This window comes from Telopea speciosissima, chromosome 6 (genome assembly GCF_018873765.1).
Source record: "Telopea speciosissima isolate NSW1024214 ecotype Mountain lineage chromosome 6, Tspe_v1, whole genome shotgun sequence".
Classification (NCBI taxonomy): Eukaryota; Viridiplantae; Streptophyta; class Magnoliopsida; order Proteales; family Proteaceae; genus Telopea; species Telopea speciosissima.
The window spans coordinates 16,945,925-16,960,998 of record NC_057921.1 but is presented as its reverse complement, the minus strand read 5'-3'; the positions used below and the strand labels follow the sequence as shown (position 1 = coordinate 16,960,998).

General features: G+C 41.4%; 1 protein-coding gene across 1 annotated transcript in view; it reads right to left on the bottom strand.

Annotated features, from left to right (window-relative positions):
* The window catches only part of LOC122663796 (succinate dehydrogenase subunit 6, mitochondrial-like), a 48,496-nt gene that overhangs the window by 6,253 nt on the left and 27,169 nt on the right, over nucleotides 1-15,074 (bottom strand). The gene's annotated exons all lie outside the window — the stretch shown is intronic.

The window sequence follows — 15,074 nt, the reverse complement described above, 5'->3', positions numbered from 1 at the left end:
TGAACTAGTATACATGCACATACAAAGTTAGAAAAGAAGTTTAGGGAAGTTACTACAAACTATAAAGATATATAATTTCTGTAACAGATTGGAATATTGAATAGTTCACCTAACACTCTATCCAATAAATTCACCTAGTCCTCCTGGCTCTCAAATCCAACTGATCTTGTCATTCAACAGCTCCATTTATTGCTGAACTGTAACTTTTTGTCCACAACAACAACAACAACCATAACCTTATCCCAACTAAATGGGGTCGGCTACATGGATCTGAAGAGGTTATGACAGTAAAAGAAATAAGAGAAGTAAAAAGAAGTACAAGAAGTAAAAGAGAGAAGAATAGAAAATAAGTAAAGGAAAAAAAAGGTCAAAACAGCATCCCAGGAACATTCCCCTATGAGGGGTCGGCTACACGGGTCCTAGTCCTTCAAATAACTCTATCTGCGGTCATACTAGGATTGAGCCCTACTGCATGCATATCCTTTCTTACCACTTCTCCAATAGTCATCTTAGGTCTGCCCCTACCTCTTTTAGCTCCGTCAAACTGAATCTGGTCACTCTTCCTTACCGGTGCATCCATAGGTCTCCGTTGGACATGACCATACCACCTCAAGCGGCTCTCACGAAGCTTGTCCTGGATTGGTGCAACTCCTAATTTGTTTCTAATATAATCAATTCTTACTCTATCTCTCCTGGTCTTGCCACACATCCTCATCTCCGCTACACTCATCTTATCTATATTACTCTTCCTAACTGCCCAACATTCCACTCCATAAGTCATGGCTGGTCTTATAATTGTCCTATAGAATTTTCCTTTAAGCTTAAAAGGCATACGTTTGTCACATAATACTCCCGATGCACCTCTCCACTTCATCCATCCTACTTTAATTATGTGGGAAACATCATCCTCTATATCACCCTCTTTGTTAATGGTTGACCCCAGGTATCTAAAGCATTCACTTTTTGGTAGCTCTCGCTCCTCAAGTTTCACCACTTCATCACCTCTCCTAGTTTGACTGAAGTTACACATCAAATACTCTGTCTTTGTTCTGCTTAACTTAAAGCCTCGTGATTCCAAGCTTGATCTCCATAACTCCATCTTTGCATTAATCCCTTCCACTGTCTCATCTATCAAAACAATATCATTTGCAAAAAGCATACACCAAGGGACCTCATCTTGAATGTGCCTGATTAAATCACCCATTATGAGTGCAAACAAATAGGGGCTTAGAGCTGATCCTTGATATAACCCAATTGTTATAGGGAATTCACTACTTCGGCCCTCTGCAGTTTTGACACTCGTTACCACGCCCTCATACATGTTCTTGATTATATCCACATAGTTACTTGAGCTCCTTCTCTTCTCTAGGACATTCCAAATGAGCTCTCTAGGGCATAGTTGTCACGGCGGTTAGGCGACCCAAGGCGGTGGAGAGGGCAAAATTTTAAGGCGACACCAACTAGGCGAACAAGGCGTCCAAGGCGCCCGCTTAGGCAACCAAGGCGCCTGGACGCCTAGCCTAGGCAACGCCTTGATAACTATGCTCTAAGGACTCTATCATAGGCCTTTTCTAAGTCAATAAAGATCATATTGAGGTTCCTTTTGTAAGCTCTAAATATTTCCATAAGTCTCCTTAAAAGGTAAATAGCTTCTGTTGTGGATCTCCCTGGCATAAAACCAAATTGGTTCTCCGATATAACAGTTTCTCTTCTTAAGTGAACTTCAATGATTTTTTCCCAAAGTTTCATGGTATGACTCATTAGTTTTATGCCCCTATAGTTATTGCAATTCTGGATATCACCTTTATTCTTATAAATTGGGACTACAATGCTTCTCCTCCACTCATCTGGCATTTTCTTGTACTCAAAATCTTGTTAAACAGTTTGGTTAGCCAAGATATCCCCCGTGCTCCCAAGCTCTTCCACACTTCAATTGGGATCTCATCCGGTCCCGGTAATTTTCCAACCTTCATCTTTCGCAGGGCCTCTTTAACTTCGGCCTCACCAACTCGTTGTAGATGTCCATGACGTGTGTTGGTTTCAAGACTATTCCTCTCCACTTCCTAATCCATCCTGTCGATCAAGATAGCTCCATTAAGTAGGTTGTAAAAATATTCACCCCATCTCTCCATAATGTCCTCATCTCGTATTAATACTCAACCTTCCTTACTCTTAATGCATCTAACAAGATCCAAATCTCTGCTCTTCCTTTCTCTTATTTTGGCTATCCGATAAATTGTATTTTCCCCTTCCTTTGTATTAAGTTTTTTATAGAGGTCATCATATTTTTTCACTCTTGCTTTCCCCACAATTTTTCGAGCTTCTTTTTTGGCCACATAATATCTCACCTTATCATCTGCCTCGTTAGTCCTTTGCTAAGTCTTAAAATGAGCTTTCTAGTCTTAATGGTTGCTTGAACTTCGTCATTCCACCACCAAGTCTTTTTAGGGGCCAAACACATACCTTTTGAAATCCCTAGGACTTCTTTAGCAACCTTCTTAATACAAGTCGTCATCTCAGTCCACATCTCATTGGTATCTCCCTCAAAATCCCACTTTCTTTATAGAGCTACTTTATCGGAAAATGACTCTAAGAGAACTCCTTGGAGTCGCCCCCATCTTATCTTAGGGCAAACCTGTTTCGCCTTCTTACGTTGTCCTGTACTGAGGTACATATCCAAGACCATCAGTCTATGTTGGGCGGTTAAGCTCTCTCCTGGTATAATCTTACAGTCCTTACATAAAAGTCTGTCAAACCTTCTTGTTAGGAAAAAATCCATTTGGCTTGCATGGTGCCCACTCTTGTAGGTAATTAAATGTTCATCTCTCATTTTAAAAAAGGTATTTGCAATGCACAGGTCAAACGCTATCGCAAAGTCTAACACTGATATCCCCTCTTCATTCCTCTCTCCAACACCGTATCCTCCATGAACCTCTTCAAAGCCTCTACGATCCCTGCCCACATGTCCGTTAAGATCCCCTCCAATAATAATTTTCTCTCCCAAACCAAAACCTTGTACTAATCCATCCATGTGCTCCCAGAATTGTATTTTAACACTCTCATCCAAACCAGCTTAGGGTGCGTATGCATTAGCAATGTTGATAACCTCGCTGTCTAGCACCAGCTTGATAGATATGATCCTATCCCCAAATCTTTTAACATCCACTACTTTGTTCTTAAGGTCTTTGTCCACAACTATGCCCACTCCACCTCTCCCACTTTCGTCTCCCAAGTACCATAGTTTGAAGTCATCTAACGCCTTGGCTTTGTGACCCTTCCATCTAGTTTCTTGAAGGCATGCAACATTAATCATTCTTCTTCACGTAGCATCAATCAACTCCATACTCTTACCCGTCAAAGATCCGATGTTCCAGGATGCAAATCTAATCCTACGCTTATGAACACGATTAGTACTTGGAGACATGATATAAAACAAGATAAGGGATAATCAAAAGATAGTAGGATCCATGCAAAGGGGATTGGCGGTATAGAATATAGTGCCGGCTGCCTACCTGACGCACTAGTATAGGATAACTACTATATAATATAAAGGTGTAATTTAAAAAGAAATATGGTTTATAGGGTAAAGTTATAAATCAGAGCAAAGTGAAGATAAGCACGACATAAGCCCAAGAAAAAAAAAAAAAACAAATATGAGGGGTAAGCAGTAATCAACAAACAGGGTGTTAGAATAATATAAAGTGCATAGGGGGATTTAGAAGCAACAATGGAAAGAATAGTATATGGCAACAATGTAAAAACAATGTATAATAAAATAGGTAATAGAACCAATAAATAGTAAACAACAGCCAGGATGTTAGAATAATATAAAGCACACTAATGGAATTAGAGGCAACAATAGAAAGAATATTATATAGCAACAATGTAAAAATAATGTACAGCAGAATATGTAATAGAACAGGGTAATAGAATAAGCCACAATGTAATAGGACAATATATATCAGGGCAAGGTAATATACAGCAAAACAGGGTAAAGTAACAAAGACCCTTCACAGCTGTAACAGGGCCAACATGTATCAGAGTTCACTACCCAGTATAGAGTAGAAAATGGTTTACCAGGTTTTCCGGAAAGGCAAGACACAATTTAAAATTCAGACTAAACACTACAGGATAGTGTTAGTGTACTGTAGCAAATTCAGAGGAAATCGTGGGTCCAGAAAAATGCTGTCGATATAGCTAGTGGCTAAGAGAAGAAATCAGGGCTTGGGAAGAACACTGCAGAAATTGAGAAATCAAGAAATCGCATTTAAGTGAGTGGTGGAGGAGAAAGAGGGATCCTCAGGAGCAATGGATGGCTGTGGAATAATCCGGGAGGTGCGCTTGGGTGTGAGGTAGCAGAAATCAAAGAGATAATCTTATCGAAGGAATCAGAGTTGAGGAAACTAGATGGAAAATACCGAGCTCAGGGACAAGCCTTGTGAGAGATAAAAACCAGAATGGAGAGGTGGTGCTTAGGTTTGGAGGCGATAATCGAGCATTGGGCTGAGACAGATCAAGGTTAAGAGATAATGGTGTAGGTGTTATCAGACGTATAGGAGACTCGAGATTGGAGAGGTAAGTCGAAGGGTTTGGAGGTGAGGTAGTCGAAGGGTTTGGAGGTGAGGTAGTCGACGGCAAGGTTGTGGGGTAGAATCGGTTTGGGCTAGGCTGTGGAGAGGGATCGTGGATTTGGAGAGGAATCATGGGTAGGAAAGAGGTAGCAGGTGTAATCGAGGGTTTGGAGCAGGTGTAATTGCAGGTTAGAGAGAGAACTATGGGAGGAGGTAGAGATTACCAGGGGTAGGGGTGCTGTGATACTTACCTGTTCTGGGGGTATTGTCCTTGCGTTTCACCAGATAACCAAGACCTCGTAAGCCTGGGAAATGGCTCACTGATGGAGCGATGAGGCCGTCGGAGTGAGCGAGGAGCTCACCGGTACCCTGGACTCGCTAGGGAATTTCCGAGCAAAAATGACCGTTAGCACGAGAGAGCGAGAGAGAGCTTGGTTATAGCAGGTGAGACTTTTTACAGTATCTGGTGTACCGACTCTGGCAGGGTTTATATACCCTCTTTCTAATAAAATTTCTCTGACTAATGAAAAACTTACGCTGTTCATCATGAAAGGAAATTAAATTCTCCCATTTATCTTCTTCTATTCTTTGTTAATCAACAACCGCAAGTATCTTGGCTGTTCTTTGTAATTAGAATATAGTTCTTCAGGAGTCTTCATTGCAATTTTCAGTCCAGTCCGATTTCCATTCCTTTAAACAGCCTTACAGCCCTTAAACCCACCCCCTTTTTAGTCATCATCTCTTCCATAACACACCAACCCCCTTCCCTCATCTATCCCTTAAAACCGTGGTCTGTTTTGAACTTGACTGTTCACCTCGCAACAGCCTGCAACTTCTCTCTTCATCCAAGATCAGAATCTGATCTTGAAACCTCAGTCTTCTCCCTTTATCCTATCCCTAACCTCCCTATATACTAGATCGGATCTCTCTATTACAGATCTGAACCTTCCACCTGCGCCAAATTAGTATCAGAGCCAAAAGCTCCTAGACTTCTTGTTAGATTTCAACTGTGACAGGGCTGTAACAAATCAGCCTAAACTTGAAGTTCACATATGGACGCAGCAAAGCAACATCTCTGTGACTCACTACTTCAATACCAAGAGCGTCTGAGTGTTCAAATGGAAGAGCTACGTGTTGGTCACGAGGACTTTAGAAGAAGCCTTGAAAAATTCACCGAGAAGGTATTTGAAGTTCTTATGCAAAATGAAGAGAAAGCGCTCTCACATGAGCCTGTAACTGAAGTTACCCATGAAGAGTCAGACGATGAAGCTCCGCTGAATGAGATTGAATCTAATAAATTGATTGAAGGTCCAATTGAAGATGTAAAGTCCTCCACTAGGGTTCCATCCAAGAGATGTTTGACGATGATCATCAAAAGATACTGACAATGGATCTCTTCCATGAGCCGATTGACCATGTGCTTCCCGATGGTTACTTTGATAAAAGCTTCGGATCGAGGAATTTTTACAAATTGATTATGGCTTAATTGTTGATGCAAATCATGTTGTCTTGATCCTCCATTACAAAACTCGTGGACGAGTTTTTTCTAACAACGAGGGAATTGATGCATTATCAAGCCTGAAGAAGATCTCTCATGCTGTTTTGGTCCACATCAGAACTAGACCCAAACTGCAGGCCAAAAACCAAGCCCAGCCGTGGTGTATGCTGGTCAGGGGTCAACCCCTGCCTTTCCCTTGATTGCGGGGCCCATGTGGTCCAATCCTTGAAGCTTCCAGAATTTTGAATCTCTAGTTATGTGTCTTTCTTTTCTTTTGGTACTTGTCTTTTCGTATTCCTACGTGTATTAATGTGTCTGTTTAAATTCTTAGATTAGGAGTCCAAGAAATTGAAGCCTAGTATTTAATGTTTTATGGGAGTCTAGGTGAGTAATTAGTTAGAATAGTGAGCTAGTCATTAATGTTTCTTTTTAAAGTCCAAGAGTCATTTTCTTCTTTAAATACCCATGATGTATCCAACCTTTTTGTAACTTGTGGAATTGAATTATTGAATGAAACAAAAGTTGGAGCCTTGGTGACCAGACCTGCATTGAAGCAGTCCCCTTCCCCTCTCCTCAACGTCTTGTCTTCTTTCTCTCCCCCTCTCAATCTCATCTCTTCTCCTCTCTCTCTCTCACAATACTCCCTCTCATCTACAATCCTCCTAGCTATCTCCTTTACATCTTCTTCAACCCCCAACCCATCTCCATTAAACCAGCAACTCAAACTTAATCTTTCATCTTCCATTCCTTTAAACAGCCTTACAGCCCTTAAACCTAACCCCTTTTATTCCTCATCTCTTCGACAACACACCAGCCCCCTTCCCTCACCTATCCCTCAAAACTGTGGTCTGTTTTGAACTTGACTGTTCACCTCCCAATAGCCTGCAACTTCTCTCTTCGTCCAAGATCAGAATCTGATCTTGAAACCTCAGTCTTTTCCCTTTATCCTATCCCTAACCTCCCTATAAACTAGATCGGATCTCTCTATTACAGATCTGAACCTTCCGCCTGAGCCACTATGTTTGGTATGCATTCTGGAGCTACAGAAAGCTGTTTGGTACTAATGGGGACCAGAAAGGAAGAAAAGAGAAGTTAGGAAGAAATCAGATTAGCAGGGGAGAAAGGAGGGGGGGTGCACACGCACACAGCAAGAAACTCAATTTTTTTCAATTAATTCTTCCATAATCTGTCCAATACATTGGTTACACATCTACTTATAAAACCCAAAAATAAAGCTCAAATTGGAAATTTCCTTACGTGTCTAATAACTACCTTAAAATAAAAGATTACATAATACTATCCTAAGGGTGTCAATCGGTACGGTATCCGGTATTCGATACGGTATCGGTACGGTACCAAAGCCAAACACTCCATACTGATACCGTATCGTACCGCGCACGGTACCATTTTTCCATACCGATACCATAACGTACGGTATCGGTATGGTATACGGTTTTATTCGGTATGTATGTAGTACGGTATACGGTATTTGTTATACGGTTTCTTATATTATATTTTATATATATATAAATTAGTATAGATTGTATGAAATATATTATATTTAGTATGTTATATTCTTATATATATATATAAATTATTGTATGTATTTAATACATATATACTTATATATATTAATTAGTATATATAGAAGTATATATTATGATAATATGGTACGGTACCGGTATTTGATAATTTGGTACGGTATCGGAATGTACCGTCGGTATCAGCCTCCATACCTATACCATACCGTAACGAGTACAGTATCATTTTCCCATACCGTTATAGTACCGAATTGTATTCGGTAGGCTACGGTACCGGTTCGGTAAACGGTTTCAGTACCGAATTGACACCCTTATACTATCCCCAATAAAATAAACTTCCTAAAATCCTACTAGTTCCAAACACTCAAACTGGACCTAGTTCAACTGGGTTTGGGTCTGTCCAAGGTAGTGCACCAACTGGACCGGACCGGTCCAAGATTCTCTTGCATCAATTCTCCCAGAGTTCATAAAAACTCGTCCATGAGTTTTGTAGAACGAGAGAATCAAAATTGTGCGATCGACGTGAACTATTAGTCCATGTTCAACTCGTATAAAATCCACGAGCCTAAATTCTTGATTGAAGTAACCATGGGAAAGCACATAATCAAATGGATCAACTACGAAATCAACCGCCATGATTTCTTGACGTCCATTGGCCAATGACATTGTTTGGATTGAAGTCTGATCCGTAACGATTTCTTGATGTTCATCGGCCAACTTACCTGGATTGGAATCTGATCATGGACCTTTAACTCAGCCTTCAACAATTCATGGTTTGCTTGAAGGGTACTTATGGTTTCATCATTTTGTTGAAGTATTCTGGTCCACTCTTCAGGACTAGTTAGGGTAATGGATTGAAAGCGAAGAAAAGAACTATGGTGTAACGACGGGTGGGAAGTGGTAAACTTGGAAACTAATAAAATTAAAGGAGAAAAAGGAAATGACAGAGAAAGACGGGGTATTATGGGGAACAAAAATTAAAAAATAGAAAACATGAAGGAACCGTGAGAGGAGGGGTATACTTGGAACTTGGAAGAACAATAAAATAAGAAATAAAGGTTGAAGCAGGAGCAGTATGGGGAATATAAGAAAATTAAATAACCTAAAAATAAGACACGTCTTGTCACACCCCAAACCACCCCTTAGGAGGATTGGGTAGGTGACCCGAATTGCGTAACGGCAATCCGCCAAATCCCACGGATCTAGAAGTAGTGCTTACGATCATGGAATCACATCCGCATCTTATCCATAAGTAAGATCAGAGTAATGCAGGACGTCTACAATTTAAAAGTAAAAAGGAAGCATAGCGATACGGGAAATAGTGATAATATATAAATATTAAGTCTTGTTTGATACATCTCCCGGGCACGCAGAACCCACAACAAAGAAACAAAAGCTAATAAGAACAGTACTCCATACAAAAATATATACAGGGCAAGCATTCTCAACCCCAAAAAGGAAACGAAAAGAAAACTACAATAACCAAGTCAGAATGGGGATAACTCCAGAAAACCCAAAAGGAGTCCCCAGTCAAAACATCACATGCACGCTTCAATGGTCTTAATTACATGATTCAATTATTAATAGCTGGCATCAGATCATAATTACATTTGCACATATGATAGTATTATTCACTCACCAGTACTTGGCTCTAGGTACTCAGTCATAAATTCAGTTCCAGCGGTTGTCTGGTTGTTGACCTCGAGCTCGGGATCAGGTGCTAGACACAAATCAAGCATTGTCTTATTCAGTCCTACACTGATGGTTCTAGGGTTACCCTAATTTACTGAGTTGACCCGGGGTTTAGTTGGTCTCATTTGGAAATTCTTAGGTCATGTCCCGGTGCATGGCCAGTATTAGGGCACAGGGGCAAATTGGTCATTTGTAATACCAGTACCTGCCACTAGGTCAGAACATGGCCTCGGTGCTGTCCAAAGCATGTTTGTGCTGTAGGACCAAGCACAGCAGTGTACAGTCACATGCGGGGCCCACTAGGGTTCCGAATTATTTCTAAATAAGAACAAATGTGAGGATGGGCTTTTTGGTAATTTCTAGCCTTCCCACAGTGTCTAGGGGGTATGTGGATGAAATCCCCCAGGTTTGTCCATCATTCCAGCCAAATTCCCTTCACTAGGCGTTGGCTCTGGGCGATGTCTGCATCGCCCAGTGCCTGTAGAATCAATACAGGCTGAGTTTCCAAGGCTGGGCTTGCATGGTTGGGCTCACCACCTGATCCTCTGCATGTTTAAGGATTTAGGTAGCCCCAGTGATGGTCTACATCATGGTCCAATTGGTTTCTCCATCAGGGTTCCAGTCAGGCTGACTGTGGCCGCCCAAACAACCCAGATGAATAGTATTCAGGGTTTTGGTTAGGCTTGGAATTCAGTTCCAGCCTTGTACAGAGCTGAAATTACCTGAAACAAGGGGGCTTGAGATTGTACCCATCTAGGGTTAGGGCTGTACAGCCTTAGCCAGCTCCTAGGGTTCCAAAAACACTGGCCAATAGGCCATCTGGCAGCGCAGGTGGGCACAGCCAGGTTTCGACCATGGCAGCAGCATAAATGCCTAATGAAAAGTGATAAAACTCACAGATCTCCCATGCTCTATGCATGCATGGCAGATCTGGAGCCAGACTAGGCAAACCCTAGCTTGTCTGGGCTGCCCAGGGTTGCAAAGCACAGCAAGAATAGGGAAAGAACAGTTACAGCAGGTATGGGGTAGTTTCTATACCTGAATAGGGCTGTGGGTGAGCTCGGATCTGCCTAAGATGGGCTGCAGCAGCTCCTTCTCTTTCTTCTCCCTTCTTCCTCCTCTTCTTCCTCTCCTTTCTCTCTCTTCTTTCCTCTCCTTCCTCTCTCGGATTTCAGATTTGCCAAGGGCTCTAAAATGAGCCCAAGGCCTCCTATTTATAAGCCAAGGCCAATTAAGGCCTGTTTGCCTTCAGTCCCTCTTTTAAAAACTGATTTTTGGAACTGATTCTGTTCAGTTCTGGGCTCTCTGGTGGGGTCCGCAGTGAACCAGGGATATGAGGTGGTCCCTCAGAGTCCCCTCTATCACTGGAGGGTGTCCATGGTCAAGTGGGGTGGTCCCCACATTTTTAATAATCAAAAATGTGCAAAAACAGCCATTGGGCGATGTCTCTGGGCGTTGCCACATGGCCCAGTGAATTCCAGCAGCATGAATTCAAAGGGGGATTGCACAAGGGTTTGACCCTAGGTCAGGGTATTGTCCCCACATGCCCATTAGGGGTTTTTACATGATTTTCCAGAGGTGGGACCCACCACTTTAAGGAGGAAAGAGAATACCAGGGGTTCAAGCCATACATCAGGCTGTGAGCTATGCAAGAATAGGGGTCTGCTATCTATCTTCTGACAGGTATATGGGGAAACTTGTTCAAAGCATTCTCATTGATCTCATTGAGTGGAGTGATGCTCCACAGTGATCCTGGTTGCCTAATCAGGGGTTCCTGTCATTGAACCAAAATTCCAACTTGTCAGGGGCAGGGTTTGACACGTCTAAAAGGTGGGATTGGGGGGTAGAATAGGAAGATAATAAAGAAAGGAGGGAAGGGGTATTAAGTCGATACAAACAAAAGAGTGAGGGTGTTATGTTACCGTTTGGGATATGGACAGTTACTTGAACCAAAGGAGTGGCGCGAGGGAATGGCGGAAGATGAGGAAGACGATGTGGCTGGAGGTCCACTTCAAAGTGGAGTCTGCCATGTGGTCGAGCCAAAGGAAAGCAATGAAGGAGACGCTGCGAGTTCTAGAGATGAGCAGCGTGAATGATCTATGCAACTTCGAAGGGAACGATTTGGAGAAAGGGAATATCGTTGGAGTTCGTTGCCTCTCGCTTTCTCTCTTCTTTTTTTTTTTTTTTTTTTTTTTGAGTTCTGGTTGTTCTGATGGAATCAAAAGCGGTGGAAGGGCTCAATCGATTCACAGGGGGAATGGAAGAAGGCGGTGAGGGATGTCGCTAGAAGCAACAGTGATTTTTTTTTAGTGTTTTTTTTTTTTTTTTTCTTTTTTGGCTTCTCTGTTTTGTCTACAGAGTTTTTTTTTTTTTTTTTGTGGGAATCGCAGGGGGTTGCTGCTTGGGTTTCAGTGGAGTCAAAGGACAGGGAAAGGGGTAGGGTTTCAGCGGGAGTTGGGAGAGAGAGAGGGTTGTTGTGGGAAGGGGACAGACAATTTTTTTTTCACTGTCACATCAGAAAAAAAAAAAAAAAACCAAAAACAAAACGGGTGAGGTGTTGTTGCAGTGGGAATCAATGGGGAGGTGTTTTCCAGGAATCAAAGGTAAGGTAGGGGTTGGTGGTGGTGTTGTTCGGTTAAAACTGCAGAGAAAAGAAATTAGGAAAGAAAAAGGAGGAAGAAGAATAGAATGGGGAAAAGAGGGACTGAGAAGGTGAAGAATTCGAGAAAGAGAGATTCACCCAGGTTTGGGCTCTGATACCAGATAATGGGAGACCAGAAAGGAAGAAATTAGATTAGCAGGGGAGAAAGAAGGAGGAGGAGTGCACACACACACAACCAGAAACTCAATTTTTTTCAATTCATTCTTCCATAATCTGTCCAATACATTGGTTACACATATATTTATAAAACCCAAAAAATAAAGCTCAAATTGGAAATTTCCTTACGTGTCTAATAACTAATTTAAAATAAAAGATTACATAATACTATCCCAAATAAAATAAACTTACTAAAATCCGACTAGATCCAAACATTCAAATTGGACCTGGCTCAACTGGGTTTAGGTCGGTCCAAGGTAGTGCACCAATTGGGTCGGCCCGGTCCAAGATTCTCCTGCATCAGGTACTCATTCCCATTCTGAAATCCTAGAATGGGGTCAAGAACGGGTTCCTTGTTCTCGTTCTTGCTCAACCCATCACTTGAACTCTTTTACAACCTTCATCCCCAATCCCCCACCCACCCCCACCCCCAAAAAAAAAAAAATAGATCACCATGGCATGTTCGGATTGAATTTCCTTCAAGGGTTCCAGTGCTTTCTCAGCAGTGTTCTCCTGCCAAACTACAATTATGGCGTTTAAAATCAGGATCAAGGAGATCACAAGAGTCTTGATGAACACCATAATTTCCTTCACGGTCCCCTCATCCCCATCGTACCAACCAAAGACAAAAGAAATAACGGCAGTGACAAGTAGAATCCACACAAGGGTGTCGTTGAACTGTTCGAGAATGAGACTCCAGATGGAAGGGCCCCTGTGATCATCCAACTCATTCAAGCAATAGATCTGATGCTACTTCTCAACCCTATCCAAAGTCGAGCCAAAGTTTTTCGTCCTCTTACTCCTTCAAGCACTGTTTGATTTCCACGACTCATGCTGGGAAGTTTTCCTGGTCAAGGGGTTTCGATCTACTACCATCATGTTTTCCAGCCCATTGTCATGAAGGCATCACTACGCTTAGGCATCCAGGCGCCTAGCTCTCCTTATTGATGTCGTCTTGCATCCAAGCCCCCGCTAACACCTTGGGTCTCCGGTCTCCTGGACATCATGATAACTATGATCTAGCCCTCATGTCCCATCAAGATTAAGTAAATTAGGACTGAAAGAAGAGTATATCAATCTACAAAATAGAGAAAAAAAGGGTAGAATTTCCCAATGAATTTGCCTAAAAGTAGATGAATGCCAACATAGGGTTCTTAGGATCTACTGATTTGAAAAAACATAGATGAAACCCAAACCCATAATGAAATCAATATCCAGCTTTTTCTTGAACGAATCTTGGTGTCCAATGCACGAAATACCAAGAGGGGATAAAAGAAGTCAGTTGAAGGAGAGAAGAAATAACAGATTGCGGGCAGAGAAGCTAGATATATGCAAAGCTTCAATAGTCCTTAGGTTAGAGTTAGATTCCTTCCCTCTATACCTAGTTAATGTAAGACTAGAACCTGAATGGGTCTAATCCCAGGCAAGATCAAATAGAAAATCTCCAAAGAACAAGAAAGAGAGCAATGGGTACTAAAATCGTATGAGGGAACCAAGAGAACAATGGGAACTAAAAATAAGGGAAACAAGAGAACAATGGAAACTCAAATGAGGGAACAATTTCCTTGGTTGAAGTAACAAATAAGAAAAAAACCACAAATTTGTAACCTGTTGAAGCAGCAATGATCTAGATGTGATAATCTTCAAGAATTGATGTGACAATCAATTTATAGAAATTCCAGCAGCTTGTAGCACTCTTGAACTCAATTTGAACAAAATTAGGATTTGGATCCAAGAACCGATGGAAGGGGATGGGGGAAGGGAATAGCTATCTCAGCCTGGGCATCTGACCCAAGCTATCTCAGGATTTTCACATAGGCTAAAGCCAATATTTCATTAATCAAATCCGTGTACAATGCTGGCCTCCCTTACAATTTACAAACTTATATAGAAAACTCAAAAATAAACTTAGACACTAAAAAGGAAAGGCCTAACCCTATCATTAACTAATAAGGTAACCTAAATTGACTAGGAAAGTAAAAAAATAAAGAAAACACTCAAAATAGGACTAACTAAACTAATGAAGTAAATCCCATTTTCCTACTTTCTACCCATATTTTAGGCTCATTAAATTAGCCAAGTACAAAGTAACCCATGGGATCAAAGTCTCAATACATATATGACCCAACCCAAAGCTTATTTCCACTCAAATAAGCCCTAAGTAATTAACCTAATGAAGTAAATCTCGTTTTCCTACTTTCTACCCATATTTTAGGCTCATTAAATTAGCCAATTACAAAGTAAACCCATGGAATCAAAGTTCCAACTCCCAATACATATATGACCCAACCCAAAGCTTATTTCGACTAAAATAAGCCGAGTGACTTATCTATATCAATTCTCCCCTGGTTGAAAAAAATTCGTCCTCGAATTTTGCAAAATGGAGGAATCAACTTTGTGTGATGAACATCCGTCCTCAACCCGTAATAGTACTCGAGCAGCTTGTGGATGTTAGGAATATAATGGAACTTCTCTTCAAAGAACTTTGGTGGCATGACGAACTCTATGTGCTCTACTTTGAAACAGCAGTCATTTCCATGGGGTCTTCTATAGTTGTGTTTGCAACCTACTCTGTTTCAAACTCTTCATTGTACGCTTCGACATTTGAAACATTAAGGACTGGCTCTTCCATGACAACAGAAATTATTGGAACTTCAACATTAATCTCATAGACGTCATTGTTATCATCAAGGGTGTCTTCACACTCTTCTCCTTCAAGGGCAGCATTAACAGACCATTCACCTCCAAGCTGTGGTTCACACACCAACATCTCTGGAATAAATTCAATGGTTGTGGTCACTGAGTCTGCCTTCCCTATTTGCTGGAAGAATTTTGCATTGTGACCATCATCTAACTGTGGAGTGAATCTTTTTGCATTAACCTACTGAGACCATGGTACTAAATCTCGTTTCGTTTCGGTGTTTCGGTCTGACCGAAATTCTGAGATACCGAAA